The sequence below is a fragment of the Chiroxiphia lanceolata genome, chromosome 8 (assembly GCF_009829145.1).
Source record: "Chiroxiphia lanceolata isolate bChiLan1 chromosome 8, bChiLan1.pri, whole genome shotgun sequence".
NCBI lineage: Eukaryota > Metazoa > Chordata > Aves > Passeriformes > Pipridae > Chiroxiphia > Chiroxiphia lanceolata.
This window is the reverse complement of record NC_045644.1, coordinates 6812763-6833327: the sequence shown is the minus strand read 5'-3', so window position 1 is coordinate 6833327 and position 20565 is coordinate 6812763. Positions and strand designations below refer to the sequence as shown.

General features: G+C 47.6%; 1 protein-coding gene across 2 annotated transcripts in view; it reads left to right on the top strand.

The window, feature by feature from the left end:
• Nucleotides 1-20565, top strand: part of STK32C (serine/threonine kinase 32C) — a 65901-nt gene that overhangs the window by 11538 nt on the left and 33798 nt on the right. Inside the window, exons 1-2 of one of the 2 annotated variants that reach the window (XM_032695297.1) lie at nucleotides 7107-7111; nucleotides 12505-12506. The exons of the other annotated variant lie outside the window; for it this stretch is intronic. The gene's annotated coding sequence lies outside the window, so the exon portion shown is untranslated. Of the gene's footprint in view, nucleotides 1-7106; nucleotides 7112-12504; nucleotides 12507-20565 lie in introns of those variants that run through there. 2 annotated transcript variants of the gene reach the window in all.

Here is a 20565-nt window from a genome sequence, read left to right as displayed (position 1 = left end):
GATTATCTATTTCCAACGCCCCTGCCATGATCAGCTCTCTATGGATTCACTAATGCAATAGAACAGTTGTCAGACTGATCTGGCCAGTGCACAACTGACTTTTTTTGGTGTACTTTCCCAGTGTTCTGTAGTCATCACCAGCCCCACTGACACAGCAGGAGGAACAAGACTGTCTTTCATGCCCTACAATGGATTTGCTGGTGTGGCAAGTAGTAAAAGCCCCTTTTGATTGAAAACCAGAAGCAGCTGATTGTAAAAAGTATTCCTGAGGCTTCGATGTTACAAAGAGTTCTTGTCTCGAAGCTGTTACACGCTGAGCCTGCAGGAATCTCCAGTGCTCCTGGACTGATTTGGGAAAAACAGGGATAATCAGGAGACATAAAATAAACGATAGAATGTGTGATTGAATAGAATGAGGAAGGTTGTTTCCACAAAAGACCTATTTTTCAGTCTCAGACCTCTTAAAGGCTCTCATGTAATTTAAAAAAAAAATGGAAGTGCTGAATTCTGTCTTGTTCTCAACTGTTTTTAGGTTCTCGCTTAAAAATGCTCATGTGTGATCATCACATGCCGGTTGCCACTGTGAGCCCAGTAATTTTGTCACAATACCTCTGTGTTTGTTGCAGCATAGAACACAAAGTTAAACAAGAAGTGGGCAGGTCCTTCTCCTCTATGCCCTGAACAGCCTTTGTGGCTCTCTTTAGGTGCACAGAAAAAATATGCCAGATCTGAGGACTTCAATTACCTGCGGTGATTGGATTTCATGTGGCTCTTTCTTGTAAAAGCATTGGTAATTATTAGCATTGCTAACTTTCCTATTAATTAACATTTAAAATCCTCCAAATACCATGTGAGGACCTTTCCAAGTGATATGGTACTGAGGTTAGCCATGGCCTGTCTACTTTGAATGTCCTTGTAAGCCATTCTCCCAATCTTTTAAATACAAAGCCTTGTTGTTTTTCCTTCTCTCAAGTGACTCCATCTCTCCAGGATGCGGTTGTGCGGTTGCAGGAGGATGGGATACTCTTACAGTGTGATAAAGTGCATTGGATTTCATGGTAGCAACTGGTCCATCTCTACAATTACTCTTGCTGCTGGTTATTATCTGTATTTCCATGGCAACAGGAAGGTCTGGTTATGGACCTGGGGCTGCTGTGTGTGGTGCCGGCGTGGGGGCGAGGGCAGGGTCTCCTCTGCCACCAGAGCCCTGGCACCAGGGCTGCTCCGAACAGGGGGCAGGGCTGGTCTCTCCCTTAGTAGAACCTCTGCCCATCTTGTGAAAAGCTACTGACTCATTTTGTTCTCATTTTTCCTAACCAACACTCCTTAACTTTCTGTACTACACTTACTCCAAATGAGATCCCTGAGCCATCCCAGCCCCTGTCTCCAGGTGTTGCCGTGCCAGCAGGTACTGACGGGAGCCAGGCAGCCCAGTGCAGCTGGGCAGGAGCATCTCCTGCCTGTCAGTGCACGCCTTGGCAAAGTGTGAGTGTCCCTATTGCTCCCTGAGCTCGTCAGCCTGTGAGTGGTAACACAACCTGACAACCCTTAAAAAAACCCGACTGGGGAATCTGTTCTCCCGCAGTCTCGGGGCACTGCTTTCCACAGGTTGGCTGTTGCTATATAAAGAAATAGACTGTTGTTTCTAAATTTACCCTGTTAATGTCACAGAGCATAAAGAAAAATAGCAACAATAAACTGTCATTTTGGGCAGGGAGTGATGCAGGAGTGATGCTGTGGTGGCTGTGCCTGGCTGGCTGGTGCTCTGTGTTTGCTCCTCTCTCTGTTTAACTGCCCAAGGCTGTCAGGGCACGTATGTGTGTAGCTGTCTGCACCCCAGGTACCCCTGCTCTGGGCACCTGGCAGCCAACTCAGGCTCTGACCTTGTCACAGGAACAAGAAGGAGAGCAGAGCAGCACAGTGAGCTTGCAATGGGGTTGGGATGTGGCCTTTCCATGGGCAGGTGGGATTGGAGCCAGAGTGGGTGCTGTAAGACCCTTCCTGGTTTCAGGGAGGCCTCCCCTAGGTTTCATTAGCAGTCTCCTGTGAGCAGTTTGCAAGCCTTGGCAAAATCTGGATATAGGTGTCGTTCTGCCTGGAGCTGTCTGACCAGTGCTGTCAGAGAGCCTCTTCTCTGCCACCACCAACAACCTTCTTAGGGGGCAGGGAAAGGTCAGATCTGTAACTGCCATCAAGAATAATCATTAAATGTAAGATGCCATAATTATAGGCACATTTGTTAAAAAAAAGGTAATTCTTTCCAGTAGGATATGGATGTAACATGGACGTAACCTCTCTGTACAGCTTCTCCTTACAGCCCTCAGGTAGCCCCCAGCTTGTCACAGCCGGTGTTCCTCATGTGGACCTGCTGTTGGGAGTGTGATTAAGGTTGTTCTGACATGCCCAAGTTCAGACTTCCCATGTGTGACCTAAATGGTAGCTCCATTGCCCAGGATTGTTTTAAAGCCTTTCTGGGAAGCCCCAGTGCTTGCAAGTTCTTTGTGTCCTAACACAATGCAATTTCAGCATAAGGTTTGCTGCAAAGTAGGTCTCAATGCAGCTGTGTTTGCAGGCGTTGAGCTCAAGCAGAGCTGTACAGAATTGTCAGATCCATGTCCTACATACCTGGGTTCCTTCCTACAGGTGCTTCCGAGGGGGATGTTTGGTACATCAGGATGTGGTACACACCTGCCTGCAGGTAAACTCTTAATGGATTTGTTGACTGCGAGCACATGACGGTGTTTGCCCAGGTGGTCCCAGCACCAACCAGTAGTGATGCTCTTGCTTAGGCTGTGTTGGTTTGTCCTTGGTGGAGAGTGTCCCTTTGGGTCTCACAGTCCCTCTGTGTAGGCACATGGATGTCCAGGTGTTACAGTCACTGATTTGACTGATGAGGTCGGGTCCAAGGAGTGATGCTTTGGCCTGGGCAGGAAGCATCCGCTGCAATGGGCTGGGAGCCTCCAGGCTGGGCTGTGCCCCTGTGTTGGACTTGTGGTCCCACACTTGGCACCAGGAGCATGAGGAGTGTCCTTGGGGGCACCCCGTGAGTCTGTGCACCTGGAGTGCTGGAGATGAACCGGGGGAAGAGACAGATGGGATGGGAAAAGGGTACCTGATTCTTCTGTTGGAGCTTCTGCTTCTTTTAGACTTATCACTTAATATTGTTTTAAAACTCATTCCTTTCTGTTGGTGCCTCTGACACCAAGGCTTCCCTGGTGCAGTGCCATGGCTGCCCACCAGACATCAAACCTGTGTGTGTCCAGCCTTGGCAGTCAGAGTTGCCTTGGGTGGTGTTATGGGATCAGTGCGCCCCGAGCTGGGTGACACACACAAATCCTCCTTTTTTTTTTTTTATTCTTCTGGGAGCCCAGTGGCCACCCTGGTGCAGCGTGACCAGTGAGTCAGCACCAGGGAGGTGGGTTTGGTGGGAGGTACACACAGACCTGATGACCTGGCCAAGATCTGCCCCTAATTAAAACACACTGCTTTTGTAGGGCAGGGAGATGCCATTAAGAGGCGCTTTGCTGAGTCTGCTTGGGTGACACTAATTACTGGCAGTTAATTAAAAAGCAATTAAGAGGAGAACTCTGAGGGATGCAAATGAGGGTGTGGGGCGGCTTGCTCTGTTGCTCTTGTTGCCTTTTCTGTCTGTAACCCTGCTCTCTGCACCACGGCTCTCCCATCCCCAATGGAACGCCGGCAGCGGCTCCCAGTGCCTGGCCATTCATCACCCAACCTCTCCACCCTCCTCCACAGTCCCTCCATCCACCACATCCACCACCCACCACTTTCATTTTTCTGTTTCCACTGCGAATCTATATCAGCAAATGAGCAAAATAAATGTTGCTTGTTTGTTTTGACAATTACAGTACAGATTTAATTACGCTCCTTCTTCCTTGTATACTGCTGAATGTCATGTGGTGTGTTCGGCATAAACAAAGATGTTCTGCTAATGTGAGATATGGTTATTAAAGACACACTGTCAGGCTGCAGCCTCGTCTCCGAAACCAGAGTCAGCTGGAGCCCAGCTTCCAGCATCTGTATTCTCGTGTTCATGTGCTGCCTGCAAGGATGTGGCAGATGCTGAGCAAACACGTCACTGAGAGCGACTGGGTGAACTGTGGGGAAGTGAATAAGGAAATGGAAAAATAAGAGAGAAAACCACCCCTGTGTCTTCAATTATTTCGAGGTAACAGCTTCAGGTATCATAGCAGGAATACAATATTTCAGTCTCAGAGTGAGTTCTCTGTTCAAAACAGTGGGGATCCTCAATTGTCACCATGAAAAGGGCCCGATTTTCCTCCTCATCACTTGCTGCCTTTGAAGGATCTGTCTTAAAACCTAAGCCTATTGTGTCATGTGAAAGCAGCTGTAGCATTGTCTGGTGATGGTAAATTGGCAATGACTTTGCATTTCATAATTAGTTAACAAGGAGTCGCTTACAATGCGCACGTCTCTCAAACCCCACTGAAATGTGCAGAACATGTTTGACATTATTAATTAAAAATAGGAACATCAAATGCTCTTCTGTGACAGTTCCCATTTCCCCTCACTCTGCTGGGCCATTGATAGGGACAAGGATGGATTAAGGCAAGGGTTCAGATTCCTTCCTGAAAAATGTTTTGGGACTCCAGGGTGATTCAGAGGGGCATAAGAACCCATTGACTGTGTTTCAGATCCACCAACCCTCATCCCTAAGGCTCACGGCTGGGGCTCTGGGAGCTTCCCCCACTCCTGGTTAAGGTTGTTCCCTCAATTAAGTCTTGTCAGAAAACCACTCAAGGAGGTAATTCGAGGGAGAAATTATTTCTAGAGATTCTTGTCAAATTACAGTGAGCCTTTAATTAAATGAGTGTCCATTACTTAATGGCAATTATGGAGAGAAAATCCTTACTTCTGAGAGAGGCAAAGCTCCACTTTCCTAAGAAAAATTTGCCTTTTAAAATAATAAGATAAAGATGGCTTATTCTGCTCCAGAACTGAAGCCTGAAAGAAATGAATGTCTGTCCTTGGAGAGATTTAATTTGGCAAGAGAAGGGCACTGGCATTGTCTTTCTCCCACACTGTGCTGTGGGAGCTTCTCTCCTCCATGGTGTGGAGCTGACGGACCTGTCAGTGCTCTGGGGATGCCAATGCTCCAGACCTTGCTGTGGGTTTGCTGTTCATCTCCAGCCATTCAGAGCATTTCCCAACATTTTCCAATCAGCCTTGAAACGAGCTGTGTCACCAGAGCAGTGCAAGGAGGGTGATGGTGGGAGGATGCAGAGCTGAGCTGGGGGAGCCGTGCGGGTTTGAGCCCCAGCAGCTGATCCATGGCTCATCCCAGCCTTAATCCCACCTTGCTGCAGAGCTTGGTTTGGCAATGAGTGAGAAAACATGGCCCAGTCTTGCCGGTTTAGAACCAAAGGAGTGTTTTTGAGATTTGCCTTACGTCTTTTGGGTATTTTTATCATCTGCCTCATTCGAACGGTCTCAGCTGAGTCATCTCATCCCTAGTTTAGATTTATGCTCCTTCTACGCCTACTCCAGCAGGACCCAAATCCTCCCAGCACAGCCTGCTGTCGGCCTTGCTGGAGTCATGCAAGTCTGGCATTAAGTTGTATGGGCACTGGGTCGAGGAGTTATGAATATCGATATATTTTATTTAGCAGCCTTCTGCATTTAATGAGTGTCCATAATACAGTAATTCATAATTTATAATGAATAAGACAATAGATTAGGTTACAATTTAATTATTGCTTATTTTTGTAGCTGTTGCGGGGTTTGTGTAGAAAAATACAGACAGGAAAAGCAACCTTCCATAAATTCCAACCCTTCCTTTGTGCAGTGGATTAAGGGAACAGCTGTACCCCCTCCAGTGGCACTGCTCATAGGAGGAAATTAGAGGACTCTTGTCTTAGTAGGAACCTTATCTGGTTTTGAAATTCCAGTAATCGTTATTCCAATACTCTGGTGTTAGAGAGTCAGGGATTCATTGACACAAATTTATGGCATTTTTTGTGCTTGCATTGACTGGTAATGTGTGACAGGACAAGAGGATACAGGCTCAACCTCTGCCAGGAGAGGTTCAGGTTGAACATTAAAAGAATTTCTTCATGGAAAGGGTGGTCAGGCATTGGAAGGGGCTGCCCAAGGAGGTGGTGAAGTCCCTATTCCTAGAGGGATTCAAGGAGTGACTGGATGTGGCACTCAGTGCTAAGGTCTAGTTGCCAAGGTGGGGATCAGTCACAGGTTGGACTCAATGATCTTGGAGGTCTTTTCCAGCCTAAATGATTCTGTGATTCTCCTTCCACAGCTACTTGGCTTCTGCTTATTTAATGAGCAAACCCCCTCCAAGTGGGGACAATGGACAGCTGCTCCACTCGTTTTATTCCAAATGGTGAATATTGTATTTATGAGAGAGAAATCCAAATATGGTCCATCTGGTACGAGTTACTCAGCTGTTCACTTCACAGAGAAGAGAACGTTTCCATATCTCTCCCATGATGTTCACATAAAGAGCCGAGCTTTTAAAGCTGTTTAATGTTTTTCTTTGCAGAGGCGTTGCGTACACATGAGAAATTCCATTAAATCTTGTGCTCTGTGTTCCTGAAACACCAGGACTGCCAAGGTGTGTCAGGGTGACAGGGTCTGGCCAGGGCTCACATGCAGCTGCCTGTGCTGTCTGTGGGCCGTGGTGGCTTAGAGGAGCTCTCTCTCCCACTGCTTGTGACCAGCCAGCTCTGGCAGGAGCACCAGAAGCACACCTCTCTTCCAGTCACCACGTTGTAGTGGGAAGCTGCCAGGTATCTTGAAATTGGGCAAAATTGGGCAGACTGTCATGTTGTGAGCACAGTCAGGCTCAGGGTGGCTGTGGAGGCGGCCACTTGTGGGTGCTGGCTCTGGGAAGGCAGTGGCTGATCCCAGTCAATGCTGGGAGATCCAGCCCCTGTTCCCTGGTGTCCCCCTGTCTGGCTGTACCATGCTCTGAACGCCTGGCAGCTCCTCTGGGCTCGGCTGAAGTTCGGACACCGTGGTTAGAGATGGATGGCACAAAAAGCTTTAGGAAGTGGAGGAGGAGTTTGTTGCCAGAGACTTTAATTCTGCATTGAGCGTAAAGGGAGCGGAAGGAGTCAGACACACTCAGGAGAGAGCCGGGAACTGTCCAGAAATAACATCCTGTCTTTCCCTCTTAAAGCATTGAGAGTTTCTGATTGATTGCAGGGGAAGCAGCACTGGAGACTGAAATGAAGGGAAGGTGCAGAAGATGCAGTAGGTCAGAGATGAGATGGTTTAAAGGATTGGTGAGCTGGGAGTTGCTAAGAATAGAGCGAGACAGAGACAGAGAGGAGTGTCAGGCAGTCTGGGGGGTGCTCCTGCCCCTGCGGCATCTCTGGCAATGGCAGCAGCAGCAGAGGGGAAACTGGGAGGAACAGCAGGGACTGGGAGGAAACTGCTTAGGGAGCAGCTCTGCAAGAATAGAAGTTCTGCCTGAAACTGGGGAGGAGTTGGATGCATAGTGAAGCCTTGACATGGTGGCTGCTTGGGGAGGGACTGAGGTGGACCCTGGCTGGTGCCCAGGACCTCTGACCCATGAAGGTTGACCTTTGGTCTGAGACCAGGGGACAGTGCCAGAGGGAGGGAGGGAACACCTTTTCCATCTGGGGGACGAGTTTGGGCACTCTGGAGAGCGTGGTGCTGACCCGCTGGGGTGGGGAGTGGTGCTCACAGTGCCTGGCCTGTTGTGCCAGGGAGGACATGGAGGAACAGTTGCCCCTGTGGAGGATCTGAGCTTGCTCCGTAGCCTCAACCCCTTTCATCTCTGACTTGGTAGAAACCTTATCTGGTTTCGAAACTCCAGTAACCATTATTCTGATACCCTGGTAATAGAGTCAAGGAATACACTGACATGGATTTATGGCAGTTTTCGAGCTTGCACTGACTGGCAATCTCTTAATATTTTTTTCAGTTAGTTTGTGTTCACTGTATGCCACATTCTTTCCATACAAACATTACTATTCTATACTGTTTTTGAGTTGATGCTGGCCAAAGCCCTTGGATTAGGCTGATGGTGAGACGTGTGTTGCTTCGTGTCTCCAGGTCTTCCACAGTGTTGGGTTACAGACTAACCATGTCAGTGTGTTTCCCTTTGGGCTCGGGAGACATCACCAACAGTCCCTAACTCCCCCTGAACTGTAATTAGTAGGGTTTCTGACCATGCAGAGCTGTGAGGACCACAGGGTCTCCTCATGGTGGACATGCCCAACTAGGTAAACAGAACCCTCTGCAGGTATATCTGCAACTCAGCGCTTTTCTATAAAATAATTATTATTCCATTTTAGAAACTAATTTTACTGAAAAAATTTTCTTAAGAATTCTTGATCACCTCAATTAGAAAGAAGAACAATTTCAGTGCACTCAGAAATGCACTGGCATAAATGGGAATAAAAGCCTTTGGTTTCCTCTGCGTGTACTGCCTGGCAGGACGTGTGCTGCAAGCAACTGCTGCAATTGCCATTTCCATAACACACACACACACATTAAATTTTGATTCACGTCTCTGACATCTAGAAAATTGCTCCTTAACAAAAGGAACATTATAGTCCTGCTATGAAATGCAGGCTTGGTCTGGCCACATTTTGGATAATTCTACCCCATTCTTTAGAAAATTGGTTTTATTACTGATAATTGGGCTTAAAGGAAGACTGTTTAATCCTGGCCAACCCAACTTTCTGGGACATTAAGTTCTAATAGGCAGATATAAACTGGTCTTAATAGATGAGTCTGACATCATCTGGCTGCTTATTAACTACTAAACCTTGTTTCACTAATTCTCTTGGCAGCTCTGTGTGTGTTGCCATAGTTTCTTTGTTAACAGAGCAAGACATTAATGTGTTCTGAGTACTTCTTGCCCAAAAGACATGAAAAAACACCTTGTGTCTAAAGATCCAAACTAGAACCTGTTCCAAGCAGTGGCAGAGCTGGTGTCCCACCATGAGGCTCCGCAGCTGGTGGCACATGGGGTGTGGGTGTGCACTGCTGGAATGGTGCTGGAAACCCCCCCCCCGGTGTTGTCTGGGCTTTGCACACCTTGGGCAGTGATCAGTTAAATGTAGGGTGTGTTTTAGTCAGTGACTGGGCCACCAGAGTGGAGATTCCTGATGCTGTGAGGTGTGTTTGGCTGGGGACTCTCAGGGACGCCTGGGGACAGGGTCCCCAGGGCTGAGCAGGATGGGGTCTCCGGTACCATTCCCCATTTTTCACCTGGGAGATGAGCTGTACTCTTTTCATCCCCTTCTCCTCATTGGCCACTGGCATCCCCTGCAGAGCCATTGCCAGAGGGGACCATGGTCAGTGTGACCTGCACAGCCACGCCACGGCTGGAGCTCCTGGAGGACTTCAGTAAACATACATAACATGTAATTCGTTTCTTCTCCTCATCCGTGGGATAGATCAAACTGGAGGATAAATAGGCTGAAATCAACTCCTGTCTCACAGCTGACAGTCATCAGCTTCAGCCTGAATTTACTGAGTGAAAATCTGTGGGAGATCTGTGCAGTACTGAAAGGCTTTTGTAAGTAATTACAGGCTTAAGGGAAGTTGTAGCATTGGATAGTGACAAGTGGTATTTATTCCATATTTTGTTCGATATTGTAAATTACATATTTATTAAAAAAAACCAAGCACTGACTGGACCAGCATCTCCTCCCACACCAGGGATATGGCAGCAGCTGTGTCTGGGCTCCCCCACTCCTGCTGGAGCCAGTGGAGTCAGCCAGCAATTAACACGGCAATTTTAAAAGGAAAAACAAATGCCTACGTATATGCAAAGTCAGCCTTGGTTTGCTTAGAGCAGCTGGGAAGGGCCTTTTGGGGAGAGGTTCCTGTCTGGGGATGATTCAGTGTCAGCACTTGGTTCTGTTACCCTTGGAGATGCTCTGTAGGAATTCCAAGCAGGTAGCTGAGACATCCACACTGTTTACAGAAAAAGGCTGAAATGTTGCTTTGCTGGGATGCTGGATGGCATTTGGGCCTCTCTGGTGTAGATAAGCCAGCTCTTTGCTGGGCAGGTGTGTGGTCAGGAGGCAGCACAGGCGGTGCTTGGCTGTCTCTGAGAAGAGGAGGAAGCACTCAGGGTGTCGAGATTCTCCTCTGCTCAGAGCAATGCTGAGATCAGACTCTGATTTCATAGAGTGTTTTTGTTTCTTTTGGAATTTTTCCTCACTTTTTGAGCCGTGTAATGGTGCAGCTGGATGGTGAATGGTGCAGCACAGGGAGGGATGGGAGGGAGAAGCATAATTCACTCAGCACTCTGCGGGTTGTTGTGATCCCCAGTGCTGGGCACTGACAGGCTACATCCTGTGCTGGGATAAGCACAGCTTGAGGGATAACAGCTTAAATACCTTCTGGAAAAGCAGCTCATGAAGAGGAGAAAAAGCCAAGAAAAAGCAGGGAATTTTTGGAAATGCAGAACTTTTTTTTTCCCCCATTTCCCCCCTGTGGCCCTATGAGTATCATTTGTGCTTGGATGAGGCTGTGGTAGGACACTGGTTTAAAGCTGGAAGGGACAAAGCAAGTTGTGTCCTCACAGCTTTTCCAGTAAGGTGTATCTACGTGCCTGTCAGACACTGAATCTCCATTATCATGAGCGGGAAATTTGGCCTCTCCCCTGGAAACAAATCCCTTCCTCCCAGTGATCAATTATGGTGAGAAGGTACATATTCTTCATTGTATGGAGAGATATATATATCCATTATAGTGACTTTTTGACTATTTCTGGATACTACTAAGCTAATTTAGGAAACATTTAGTCTTTCTCTCTCTGTTTCTTGATCAAAAGGAAGCAGATTTTGAGCAATTTTTTTCCCCAGGAGATAGAAAAGTAGTATTTGCCTTTAGGGAATAAGGAGAGAACACTTTCTGTTCATTAAATCTAACTGGAAAGTGCTCGACATGTCAAGTGTGAAAACAGAGGCTGAGAGAAGGGAAAGGTTTTGATTTTATTCAATTGACTGTACAGTTTATCAGAAATTTGCTGAATTTGACAATTCTCAGTGCTGCTCACAGTAAGATGCACGACAGAAGATGTGGCCAAACTGTAAGGATACCAGAGGGAGTATGAGGAGTTGGAGGAGGGATTTGTGGCAGTGTCACAGACAGGTGAGAAGACTGGATGGTGCATCACCTCTCCTCAGTGGAGAAGATCTTAATAGTAGGAATAGCCCTCAGTGTTGCCCCCACCTGCTTGTTGAGGTTGTCTTCCCCTCTCCTTTTTTTTCTTGGAGGGAATTGCACTAGTTTGAACAAAGGCAGGACTTCATTGGCATTTGGGGTATTTCAAAGTTATGTTTATGACACTTCATAGGAGATTAGTCCTTTGTCTGTCTACTTGGGTGCTTTTGGCATCAGTTAGATGCTGGGCTTGGGGTTTTTCCTATTTTTGGGTGTGAGTCTCAATGTGGCTGCACTGTGCACTCTCCTGGCAGCCAAACGTGGTTTCTGCCTCCATGGCAAGGGCTGGGGAGACTGCTGGGTGATAGTGAGAACCTGTGAGTTTACAGTGTTGTTGTGTTTAATCAGTCTGGTTTGCTTAAAGTGAGGATGGGATAGCCTGTTCTGGGAGAGGGACATCAGTGCCCGGCACAGCCCCAAGCAGTCCCCAGCTGTAAGGCTTCCCCTGCCTGGGCTGCCTTGGCTTCTGTGAGTATCTTTAAATTACAATGTGCAGGTTGTTAGTGTGCAGCTGCCGCACAGGGATATTGTCATGTGAGGAGCTGCTGTAAATCCAGCGCATCAGCAGACACGTAATCTGGAAGATAAATCGTGGTGACATGTAGCCGGGAGCCCATCAGCTCCAGATGGCACGATCTGCTCGTCTGTCATTGTTACACCGATCGTGGGATTTTCCTAATACATCCACACTTCAGCTGTGCCGTGGCCTCCCTGCCATGTGGCTGGGAAGAGGGTTCCAGTGGGCAACAGCCTCCCCGCTGTGCTCTGTCGGCACCGGGCTCTGCTGCGTTGAGTTGGCTCCTCTGCCCTGGGATGTGGTGTCCAGTGGCAGTGCTCCCGCCTGGACACGGTGATCCTGGACATAGAGGCAGTTCCTTTTTTTCCCCCTGAAAATAAAATTGCATAACTCTATTTAATAAGATTTGTTGGATGAATTTCAGTCAAGAATATACATGTGTCTATTGGCGGACAGGCATGTTTCCTTAAGCCTCAGACATGGTCCAGCACCAGTCATTGCACCAGTATTTATTTGGGTTAAGGTCTAAGTCAGCTACAGAATCTATAAAATTTAGTAGGTGTCCTTGTGCTTACTGGAGTCACATTTTCAGAAGAGACAATGATGATTTAATGTTAATATGCATGCCTGTATTAGATAATATTATATATATTCGCATATACATTCTGAGCATTAAGAGGATCCCTGTTTTCCAGTTGACTGTTATTCCCAGGGCATTTCATTATACCAGACTTGTTCTCAAATACCTCCAGCTTGGTTTTCCCTGTAACACCCAGCGGTGATGGCAGCAGCTCTGAGCACATTCCGTGCCAGACCAGCTGTCACTGGCAGGGGCCAACACCTTTGTGGGAAGGTGTTTATAATAATAATTATTAGACAAGAAAGGGGCTAATTTAATAATTAATAGTTTGTCTGGCTCTTTGCAGTAATGTGGTACCTGCTGTGGCAGAGCTGTTTCTGTAAGAACACTGTAATAACTTATGTCCAGTTGCAAAAGGATCTTTTCCAACTTTGCCTTGCTGGTGTAGAATAGTGGAAAGGAGTTTACGTGGATTAATACATCTCAATCAGGATGTTTCCAGCAGGAGCTGAGTGCCAGTTTGTTACAGTAGTTGAGTGGGAGGAAAGAAATGTGAATTTGTAAGTGAAACAAAACAGGAGAGGAGGAATAAATACAGGTAGGGGATGAGGAGGGAGCGTTTAACTTTGAGATCTGGCATAACCTGTATTCTCCTTTTGTGCGTGATTCCGTGGTCACGTCATCTGATGATTTTGCATGATGTGAATTCTCTGCTTTGAGAAATGATAGAAACACAGAATGGAGGTTTTTACAGAAAGGGCTGTGCAGCCCTGGCACAGCTGCCCAGGGCAGTGGTGGGGTCCCCATCCATGGAGGGATTTAAAAGCCGTGTGGATGTGGCACTTGGGGATGTGGGTTAGTGGTGGCCTTGGCAGTGCTGGGGAACAGTTGGACTCGATTGCCTCAGGGGGCTTTTCCAACCTTATATACTCTGTGATTCTGTGAGCAATGCTTTTCTGAGCTACTTTCCTTTTCCCCAGCAAACGTTATGGGGTCGTTGCAGGCTCACAGGAGCGGGTTGTCTTGCAGAGCCTGTGCTGCACAGCGTGGCTTCTGGAACATTTTGTTTTCAGTTTAGACAACACTGAAAAAGTTGCACTTGGCCCCCCAGGAGTCCTAATTAACTCCGTCAGTGAATGTGCACTGGAATCATTAAATGTGTGTGGTTGGGTTTAGCTAAGGAGGAAGAACATCACAAGCCACCTGACTACATGTAATTAAGTTTAAAGCATGAAGAGTTAATCCTGCTGTGAATTAGAATTTGTGCCATTTCAGTGTGAACTCTGTCTTTCTCGGTATACGGGTGTTAAAAGTTGGTAGGAATTAGTGTAAGCTGTTATTGAGCCGAACAATTGGAACGAGCTGAATGCCAGAATACGATTGGGAGCAATACTATTATTAGCACTTGTGTTCCTGAGTTGGTAATGATCGCTTCGACCTGCCATGGGAACAAACGATGCGGTAATTAATCCGCTGCATATGGCAGGGCAGCTGCATTCCGTGAGCAGCATCCCTCTCACTTGGCGTGAATCACAAACAAACAGGATCCCGGAGTGCGGAGTCACGACGGAGGGACCGGGGTTTGCCGGGGACTCTGCCATGGGGGGCTGTGGACCCTGCTGAAGGTGTGCTGAGCTGTGTCACTGGGCCTGGCTTAAGGCAGGTCCCCAGTGCTTAAGCAAACTGAGTACCTGGTCGGTGCAGTGGAGTGGCACCTCTCAGAGCCTTACTGGGAGACTCCTTGTCTCATTAGAGTCAGTCGGAAAAGCCTCCCGTGGATTCTGCCAAAATATCCCGAAGCTCTGCCACTGCCATTGTGCACAGAGTTGAATTTGGACCTTAGAATTCCCAAGCAATGGTTCATGGACCTTTTTTTTTTCCTCATTGTTCCTGCTCTTCCTTTCCCTGGGAGCTGCAGGTGCTGCCCCACGAGCAGCAAGCTCTCCAGCCTGGGGATGACACCTTTGCACGGTTTCCATGGGAAACAAGAGCCCCTGTGCTGCTCCCATGGGTGGCACAGCATGAGGACGCTTGGGGCTGCAGAATGTGCTGTTCAACAAGCAGCCTGAAGAGACAGTCAGTGCAATTCACTCTGGGTCAGAGATGGTGCCTGGAATAGAGCACCGTGTCCTCGGTGACATCGGCGAGGTGCTGTGGTCCCCTCCATCCTCCCTTACCCACCTGCCGTGCCCCTTCCCTCCTCTACCTGCACACTGGGCTTAGATCTTGATTTTGCTCTTTTTCATCAGTTCTGGTGATGACATTGAACATCCCTGGAAGTGTTCCAAGGCAGGTTTGGACAGGAATTAGATCAACCTAGGCTAGTGGAAGGTGTCCCTGCCCGTGGAAGGTGTCCCTGCCCATGGCAGAGAGTGGAATGAGATGAGCTTTAAGGTCTCGCCCAACCCAAAGCAGTCTGGGATTCTATGATTCTATTAAAGGTCTCTTGCTTTGTCCTTTGGTTTCATGTGCCACTTGTTTCCCCTTGGTTGAATCCTATTCCCGGAGGCTGGAGGCTCCAGTGTGGTCTCTGTGTAATCCAACACTGGCACGTGCCACCTCTACCAGTGCAAAACATGGCAGGAGCACAGTCCTTGTTCAGTGGTTCCCAGTGAGGAAAGCTTGCTGTGGACCCAACAGACAACAGCAGCCTGAGCATATTCTATATTCTGGCTGACAGCTTGCTGGGAAAAAGCCTCGGCAAATTGTATTTCATTTGGGAATGTGGAAAAACAGAAGATTAAATGTGCCAGCAAAAAATGTCACTTTTTTTTTTTTTTAACGTCACGTTAAAATCTGTTTATTTTGGAGATATTGAGATAAAAAAAATTAAAAGAAGGAAAACTACAACCTGCTTCCCCCTTCAAGGCAGGTGCAAACCTTCAAGGCCAAGGGTGGTGGAGGTTGAGCTCCAGGCTGGACAGAGTTTTCCCAAGCCAAGGTAGTGGTGGTTTGCTCAGGTCTGTGGGAACACCAGACAGAAGTCAGTCTGTTAATTTTGTCACTGGGTGCAATTTATTAAAAATGGAAAGTCAGGGCACATGGTGGAGACTGTGGGAGCAGCATGAAAAATGCAGACGGTTTAAATTTGGCCCGTCCTCACGTGGAGCAGAGCTTAAAAATGGAAACTGGGGAGGGGAGCACATGAAGTGTATGGTAATTCTTCTATGGGATGAACATGACCTATTTCTGTAAGTCATCCTCGGCTGCCAGCTCTAAGAAATGAAAATGTATTTTCTGAGCAGTGAATAATTTAGCAACTTTGAAGTGATTAACATAGAGGAGAGGCTGGAGCATGGAAGGTACTGTGCTTTTGGAGCGAAACGTGCTCCTGGGCAGGATGGCAACACAAAGCCTTCGCATCCTTTAAGTCCTGGGAATTCTCTCAAAGAAGACTCCTACTGAGAGAAAATCCAAGATTCAGGCTTGTCTCATCCTCAGGGCACAGGTGAACTGAAGACCTGGTGATAGGGAGCACTTTGTAGTGTCAGATCCTCAGAGGTGGCCTTGTCACAGATCAACTTTTGTTTAAATTGTGAATTGAAATGATTTAAAGAATTAACATCTTGTTTCATGGTTTCCCAGTGTACAGTCAGGACCACCGGGTGAGCTAAGATCATTATTTCTGATCTAAAACCTGTATTTCTTGCACTGCAAGTTGGTGACACTCAATGGAACTATTACCGTGGCATAAATGTGAAAAGAATTTGTCCTTGTTGTATTAGACGGGACTGAATTGTGGTTAATGCTTTAAAATGGAGCCAGAAAGGCACAGCTCAGCCTGCTCCTTGCCCAGGTGATGTGTGTTCCATTGTCACAGACAGTACTAAAGCTTATATAAAATACTAAAGCAGAGCTTTACCTGCCCCAGGGCGGCACAGAGCGTAGTGGCTCGGACAGAGGGGCCTGTGCTGCTGCCTTCCAGTGCTGTGCCTTCTGGAAACTTCAAACAAGACAATTAAGTTTGGTTAGTGGAACTGCTTCCCCACAGAGCTGTAAAACCTGGCATTAATTATTTCCTTCCTTGTCTTTGTAAGAGAAGCCAGCAGAGCTCCCTGCTATGTGTACCCGGGGTAAGCTGAACCTGCTGCCTGGCAGCTCCCTGTTGTAGGTTTTGCCCCTGCACCACGGGCTGCTAGATGCTGATCTTTCTGTTCTCTCTTGGGGAATCCCTCCCACATCACACTGGAGTGGCTGCCATGGGAAAAGCCAAACAAGAAAATGACTGTTGGAGAGGCTACTGTAAGACCAGCCTGTGCTGGTCCTCCTGGCTGTAGGACTTCTCTTGTGTGTTGGCAGGAGAAAGGCAGTGGTGGTGTCCTGGATGAGAATCCAGAGGCTCTGGCTCTCCAACAGGCCTTCAGACACATCCTCCTTCCACTTAAATCTGGGTTTGCATAAGCTTAGCTGCCAGCTCTGCTGGCGTCCCGCTTCCAGAATTCATCCAGCATCACTGGATGGGCTTCAATGTTTTACAGTTCAGCTGCAGCTTGAGGGTGCAGGGCAGGTTTCCTTCTCTGGTGGGGAGGCTGAGGAATGCTGCAGTATCTATTTTTTATGAGGCAGCAGGTCTGATGAGGACAACTGGGATGAAGGAGCAGCCTCTGCGGCAGGGGTGGCTCCACAGAGGCCCTGCAGGGAGGGGAGCATAAGGACTCAGCACCTTCCCTTCCCACCCATTATGGGTGTTAAGGCTGACACCAAAATACAAAGATGTACTGGTTGTAGTTAAGGGAGGACTTCTGTGAAGGGGCTGTGGTAACATAAACCCTCTCACTAAGAAGCATTTATTGGAGTTATGTTTAAGGACATGAGCTGTTGAACTGGGGCCCCATGAGGGTCCGCACACACCCCATAAAGGGGGGGAAAAAAAGGTCACCAGGAGGATTTCTAATTAAATAACTTTCTTTGATTTTAAAAGACTAAACTGACAGAGGTTAGATTTAGGTTAGATATTCGGCAGGAATTCTTGGCTGTGAGGGTGGTGAAGCCCTGGCATAGGTTGCCCAGAGAAGCTGTGCTTGCCCCATCCCTGCAAGTGTTCAAGTCCAGGTTGGAGGGGTCTTGGAGCAACCTGGGCTACTGGAAGGTGTCCCAGCCCGTGGCAGGGGTTGCAATGAGATGATCTTTAAGGTGCCTTCTGAGCCAATTCTGTAATTCTATGAAACGTTGAGAACTTCTGATTTTATGAAACAATAATAAACAATTCAAATTGAAAATTAGGTGTTTTTCTAAGTAGGTTATTTCACAATCCCCAGAAGTTTATAAGCTGCTTTCCAACACACACAGATGATCTCCATTGGGGTGTTTTACCTGAAATTCAGATATTTCAGAGGAGAAATGAAAACTTCATCTGGGGTCTAACATTTAATTTGGTGTAACTATTTATTCTTTTTACCTTTTAAAATTAAACTGCAAAGAGGCCTTATTGTGCCAAAAAGTGCTGGCAAGACCAGTTTTGAAAACATTCCAGAAGAGACACTTTTATATGTTGTAAACAAATGAATGGGGAAAATTTCTTCAGTGTCCTGGTCCAGCCTGCTTTACAATCCTGGTTGGAATCAATTTGTCTGAAACTACTTAGCTTTACCAAGGTGTTTTCTGTTCACTTTGGGGGTTTTAGCAGTCCCAGCCAAACCCTGAACACGGTACAACCTCAATCTTTCATGAGGCACCTAAACTCACCCATTTATCATTTCTAACATATGCTGCAGACACATTAAGTAACATCCAGTGGCTGTTTATTGCTAACGTTGTGCTACTATAAACATGTGCTATAAAGGCTTCTTTTTTTTTTTTTGTAAATCAATTTTAGTTCCTTGAAATAAAATTTTCTAAGCTGTAGAAGTGGGGAAAAAAGGCAAAAAACCAAGTAAAGGCTGGCCCTGGGATTGCTGCTGTGAGGCAGAAGCTGATTTTCTTGTCAAATCAGTCCTTCCTTGTGGGTCCTCCTGTGGCAGCACTGGCACCTTGGTGTGGATCTGCCCCAGGAAACAGCCTGGGGTTTGTCACAGCGGCACATCCAAGGAACCGGGATCAAGCCGGTGCGTTCCTGTCGCTCCTGATAGGGCTCTAATTATCAATCCTTTCAGCCCAGATCACACAATTCTGTGATCAAACAGCTTCAGCTCTGCTTCAGACTCGGGGAGCTGGAAGAGTTTGACTATTTGCCAGGGAGGTTTTATTCCAGCTGCATATAAAGTTTTCCATCCCAGGTTGGTGCTGGTTCTGCCCCAGGAAGCCGCTTATGGAACAGGTGAACGTGTGCCCACGTGTGCTGTGTGCTGGTGTTTGGCAGTGGCTCCTGGAGCATTCCTGGGGCAGGAGGGTTTGATGGTGGGTGTCCCTGTCACCTGCCAGCACAGAACTTGCTGGAGGAGGGAATACACTGGTCCGAGAGCCCTGACCCTGGTGGAGCCACGTGGCCACCTCCCCCAGGTTACATGGGAGTGTTAATGTGAGTGGGGTTGAATGTCCGTGTCACCTTTACTTTTCCAATACCACCAGTGTGTAATTTCCTAGGAAGCTGTTTAACACGTGGTACCACCATAAAATGGACCATTTACTAGGGAGTCTTGCTGAGAGGCAGTGCCCTTCTGGCAATAACAGCTGGACACGTGGGAGCACAGAGGAACGGAACCGTCTTTGGAGTTGGCCCTGGAGCATTTGGTTACTCGTGTTGGGTGGTTGGGGTCTCTGGTGACTGTTTGTGGGGCTGCCCCACAGCCAGCCCTGAAAACATGCCTCACCCCGAGCTCTGGGAGGCTGACTGCTGTGAGAGCTGTATGTGGAACAGCCCTGGCTGTACAGCAACCTGTGTGTGTGAAGCACAGCCCCGTCTCTGCTGCTTTTGACCAGGACCACCAGGAACTCATTTAGTGCTTGTTAATCTGCACCAGTGAGGGCTCAGCCGAGTGGTTAATGAGTGACCTGTTGGCCTCCCTGGGTTGTTGTTGCACAGTAACATGTATTTTTCTAACAGAAATAGCACTTGTGGAGCACACAGAGCACAAGGAATGGGGTGCTGGAGTTTCCTTCTCTACTGCCTCCTGAGCTCACTGATGGAGATCAGATGAACACAACGTGTTCACACTCCTTTGGAAGGGCTCCTGGCCAATGTGGTATTTTTTCACTAATTAGGAATGGTTTCTGGCCAATCCAAACGTTTTTGTACCCAATATCAATAACCCACTATACCTTACCTGACTTAGCAGTTGCTTTGCATGGTGCATTTGATTCCTTGAGGAGTCACAGGGATTAATTTTTAATTATACAATAACTTGCCATTTTTACATGACTTCATAGTTGTTTCCTAATAGTATGTTTGAACATGTGGTTTCAAAGGGGTTCATTTGTAGCACTGGGCTGGTATTGTACCTTTAATTTCTTTCATTATCTACCAGCATTCCCTGGATTCCTGGGTAGTTAATGCTCACTTGAGGTTCCTGACAGTCATATTACACTGTATTTCCATTTTTCTCACCCGTATAATCTTCTCTGTGGATATGAATAGGCAAAACAGATCAGCCCCAGACGTTGGAGACCGAACATACTGCTTGGGCTTTCTCCAGGGACAGAAAGGAAAGCAGTGGTTTCCTGCACCACCTTGAGCCCTCCAGTTAGAGAAAATGTGATGCCTTGTGTTCTAAGGGTTTCAGGCTCGTGAAGGACTGCTGACATCACACCCCATTGCCCTTTGCTCCCTCTCTCCATCAAATATCTCTGCACTTCCCCCCTGTGCTTTACCTCACCTCTAACCACAAATCTCACTTTTGGTCTTCGCAGGTTAATCCTCCAGTTTGGAAGCTTTTCATACTGAGTCCCCCCTATCCCTCCTGTTGTCCTGCCCTTCTCTCCCATGCTGTTTCTGGCAGACTCACCCCTTCTTTAGGAACATTCGGAGGTCTCCGTTCGCAGCGGTGCCGCCGTTTCCCTTATGGACTCTCTGCCATCCTTCCCTTCTCTGCCCCATCTCCCTTTTCAGGCCCTCCCTGTGGCTCTAAAGCTGCTCCTAATCTATTCATCCTGCTGGGTTCCTTTTTGTTGTCCTTTGTCTTTCCCCACCCTTCCCCCTGTGCTGCAGGGCTGCACACCTTCTCCCTCCATCTCCTCCCGGAGGCTTGCAGGGGTGGCCTCACCTTCCTGCATCAGTCCATGGGTGCAGTGGCTTTGGATCAAAGCTGGAACTCTCCTTCCTGCCAGATGAAACTCTTGGCATTTTGTGGCCACAAACTTGTGGTTCTGTGGCCGCAATTTA